This window comes from Tupaia chinensis, unplaced genomic scaffold (genome assembly GCF_000334495.1).
Source record: "Tupaia chinensis unplaced genomic scaffold, TupChi_1.0 Scaffold000605_1, whole genome shotgun sequence".
Classification (NCBI taxonomy): domain Eukaryota; kingdom Metazoa; phylum Chordata; class Mammalia; order Scandentia; family Tupaiidae; genus Tupaia; species Tupaia belangeri.
Window position 1 is genome coordinate 918,138 of NW_006160123.1, and position 4,673 is coordinate 922,810.

The 4,673-nt window shown below is 40.9% G+C and overlaps 1 protein-coding gene across 1 annotated transcript in view; it reads left to right on the top strand.

Annotated features, from left to right (window-relative positions):
- ZNF106 (zinc finger protein 106) overlaps positions 1 to 4,673 on the top strand; it is a 79,334-nt gene that overhangs the window by 36,218 nt on the left and 38,443 nt on the right. The window lies entirely within an intron of this gene.

Sequence of the window (4,673 nt, forward strand, 5' to 3'; positions counted from 1 at the left end):
TTTCTTCTTCTTTTTTTTTTTTTTTGATAAGTTTTTGCTACATGGCTCGTGCGCTTGCCAGAAAGACAGACAGAGAGATAGAAAGCGAGAAATCACCCCCTCAGGGGGGATGGCCACGCCACAATCCCTTCTCCATTCTCCTCTCAGGATCTTGGGCACGCCCGGCGTGAGTTTAAGCCACCAGATCCGGGACTTGAACTGTGGTCGACTACATGGGAATTCAGCGACATAGCCATTACACTAACTGTTGGTCCCATTATTTTATTTTTTTTTTTAAGAGAAATTTTTGCTATAGTGCACATGTACTCCCTGGAGACACAGAAGGAAATAGAAAGTGAGAACTCACCTTTTAGGGGGATTGGCCACACTGCAATCCCTTCTCCATTCCCCTCTTAGGGACACATGCACACGCACCCGGCATGAGTTTCTAGCTGCTGGTCCTAGACTCAGTTTGCAGTCAGCCAGGTGGGAGTCCAGCGCCTTAACCACTATGCCACCTGCTACCCACCCCCCACCTTTAAACTAGATTTCATTTATAGGAAAACTGTCAGGGATTTCTGTTTTATTTTGTTTATAATGCTATTTTAGCTTTGATTTTTAATCATTAGAATTTCTAAGGGATGTCTCTTTTTAAAAAATTAGTTACTTAATCTGTTTTGTTTTATTATAAAAATTTTAGTGTTAACTTTTATGTTGTACTTAACTGCTTACACTCTTCTGGGTAGAATACCTTGACTCTTCCTTGCATGTTTCTCTATCAAAGTAGTTTATTATGGTTATATTCCCTTTTTTTCTTAAGAATTATTTTTTATTTTACTCATTGTCTTTATTTTATTTTTATTTTGAAGTTGACTAGAGAGAGACACAGAGAGAGAAGAAAAATGAGAAAGCAAGTTGTCTGGTCCAGGACTCAAACTGCGGTCAGCCATGTGGGAGTCCAGCTGCCTTAACCACCACACCACCTGCCGGCCCCTGTTATGGTTATATTCTTTCTCAGAAGGGGAGCAAATGTTTTTGAAAATCTGTGTTTGAATGTCTAAGTATTTAACAGCATATGTTTGTATTTTAGGGACTGTAAAATGTGTTGGTTTCAGGGACTAGCAGTTAGTGTAATGGCTATGTCACTGGACTCCCATGTATTCGACTGTAGTTCGAGTCCTGGACCTTTTGGCTTAAACTCAGGCCAGGCGCATGTGCGTGCATGCCCAAGATCCTGAGAGGAGAATGGAGGAGAAAGGATTGTAGCGCGGCCATCCCCCCGGAGGGTGATTTCTTGCTTTCTGTCTCTCGGTCTCTCTCTGTCTTTCTGGTGAGTGCACGTGCCCTGTAGCAAAAACCTCTCCAAAAAAAAGGAAAAAAAAATGTGTTGGTTTCTATTTTATTGATGGATTGTTTTTACCATAGGTACCTGTGTGCACCTGAGAGAGACAGAGGGAAAGTAGAGAAATCACCCCTCCTGAGGGGATGGCCACACTGTAATTCCTTCTCCTCCACTCTCTTCCTGGGATTTTGGGCATACAGGCACACATGCCTGGTATGCTTTTTCAAGCCTCCAGGTCCAAGACTTGAACCCAAGTCGGCCATGTGGGAGTCCAACACTTTAATTACCACGGCACACACTTGCCTATGGCACATGGATTTTTAAAATTGCCAACATGTGTGTTTGGTCATCAGAGAGAGATGGAAGGAGGAGAAAGCACCGCCCTACCCTACCCCCATGGAGCGTGGTCACACCTCAGTCCCTTCTCTATTTCTCCATCCTCTTGGAATTTTAGGCACACCCACACACATCTGGCATGGTCTTCTGGTCACTGGGGCCAGAATTCAAACCATGATTGGCCTTGTGGGATCCAGGTCCCTTAACCACTGTACTGTGGGTCTGGCCCTGGATGTTTGTCTTTAAGAGAGTTCAGTTCTTTCTACCTTAGCCTAGGTTCTTTAATACTTTAAAAAGTTATTGTGACCCTTTAGTTGTGTCTTTAAAGGGAACAGGATTTGGATGGTTGGAAAATGAGAAAATTTCTCTGCATTTTAGAAGTCAAGGTAAAATCAGGGATTTTATCTAAAAATGCCATTTATGGGTTAAACCAGAATCTCTCATAGATTGCTATCTGTAGTACCATATACAGTTTAATATCTATAAATTTGGGGGTAGAAAAGTGGACTAAAAGATTTTATAACTGGAAAATTAAGTAGATTTGAATTTTTATTAAAGTATAAATTAGGTATTCATGGTTTGTTTTAGTCTTTAGATGCTCTTGTGGTGCCTGTTGTGGATAGATTTATGTTTATATATATATATACACATATATGTATATATATATATATATATTGTTAACTCTGTGTTGCTATGTGAAACAGCTAATTTCCTGTTAGAAGCTAATGTTTACTTGGCTATCCTTGATAAACTGGAAGAAGTTGAAGATTATTCTTCTATAAGTCTATAAATGTAATAAGTACAGTTGAAATCTGTCAGTGAAAATAATGTATTTAAGTACCTGTGGGGTTAGAAGAAATTAGAATATTAATATTCAGTGTATTTGGGTACTGCTGTTATTAGGGAATCTGATCATAACTCATTAAAACGAACCTTTAAAAAGTCAACATTTGGTTACAAAGTCCAAACAAGATAGAAACTTGTACATTTTCTTCATTTTTCTGAGATGTACTCCATGATTCTTATAGCAGAATGAGTGTTGTTTTTTTAAACTTAGTGGTCAATTTTCTCTCTCTCTTTTTTTTTTTTTTTTAGTTTTGCTATAGGGCATGTACACTCACTGGAGGGGCAAGGGGAGTGAGAAGTCACCCGCTGGGTGGGATGGCCATACCACAATCCTTTCTCTTCCATTCTCCTCTTGGTATTTTGGGTGTGGATGTACACGCACCCGGTATTGTCTCTCTGGATGCCAGATCCAGAATTTAAGCCATGAAGTCGGACATGTGGGATCCAGCCACCCTAACCACCATGCCACCTGGCTGACCCTCAGCATTGTTTTAAGTGTTTATATTTTGTCATTCTAAATGACAGTGACTCTAAGCATGGTGCCTAGAATTTAGTAATTTCTTGGTAAGGTTTTTTATGGTTTTTGAATGAACATTCAGGTAGTCTGTAACAGAAGCCATCTCCTAGTAATTGAAATGCTCAATGTTAAGGCCTCTTCCTGGTTCATTGATACAAATTCCGCCCATGTCTTATTAAATATATATGAGAGGAATGTGGAGTAGCCGTACATGTGTGTTTGTGTTTCTTTCTGTCTGGCCACACACAGTGTGTCTTTTTGTGGTTTTGTTTTGTTCGTTTGTTTTTTATATATAGATTGACTTAGGAAGTGTAAAAATATCACTAGTATAAACCCAACACACATGATACAGAATTAGGCCAGTTTTGGATTATTGAATGGATACAGCTATTCTGTAACCATAGTGTTCAGATGGCTCTCATAAATGACTGCATATACAGCTGCTCAATAAAGGGATTTCAGATAACGAAAAAAATAATGAAATCATTGATCTGCTCCAGTTCTAGACACTGATCCAAGACTTTGGTTTTTTTTTTTTTTTTTTTGAGAGGTTTTCGCTATAGGGCGCATGCGCTCGCCAGACAGACAGAGACATAGAGACAGAAAGCGAGAAATCACCCCCCAGGGGGGATGGTCACGCCGCAATCCCTTCTCCTCCATTCTCCTCTCGGGGATCTTGGGCATGCACGCACACGCGCCTGGCGTGAGATTTAAGCCACCGGGTCCGAGACGCGAACCGCGGTCGACTACGTGGGAGTCCAGCGACACAGCCATTACACTAACTGCTGGTTCCCAAGACTTTGGTTTTTTAAGACTGGCCAAGTATGAGATTTACCATTAAGTGTTTAAAGTAAAATAAAAAAACCTTTCTATCCAGTTTGACTGAAAACCTGGGTTTGCTTCCCTCTGAACTGTACAGTTTTCTGAAACTTGAGAGAAGACATTTGCCTAGCACAGCTGTTAACTTCCTACAACTGAAATGCTTTCCATTCCCCTTAGAATAAGCCCTTCTGAAGCAGAATGTAGATCACATGCATCATCCAGACCAAAAAAGTTTTGCAGGGACTAGTCCTATCGTTTGCTCTGGGTCCGGAATCCTCACATTCCAGGCAGAGCTCCAGCTGTTCAGATTTGGTTACCCAGTTGGGATTGGCTGTGCTGCCTGCTCTTTTCTCCTCCCCTTAATTTTTACTGGAAGAAAGCTCAAGAGCTGGAGATTAAATGTAAATGCTGTCACCAGGCCTTCTGAGTGCAGCTGGCACCATGGGTGTGCTCCAGAGCAACTTCTGTTTGCTCTGAGCCCCCTGCCCTGCCTCCCCTTTCACCATGTTTCCTCTGGCAAGATTTTAAGTACAGCAATTCAAGAAGATTTTTCCTCCTGACTAGATTAATCTGAAGTGTATTGCCTCTTGATTGCTGGAAAAGAATCTTAAATAATTTAAAATAATTTCAAGTAACTTATGAACAAACTTATTAAAAGTGATGAAAGGAGCATTGAAATTGATTAACACCAGCTTTTCACTGTGCCAAAGTGTACAGTGTCTTTCAGAGGAAACTATAACATATCTGGTGAGTGTGCCATGCCAGTGGGGAGAATTGAATGTCCCTCATCTCCCTCTTTCCCTAGGCACAGTAGTCATGATGGCAGAGTGC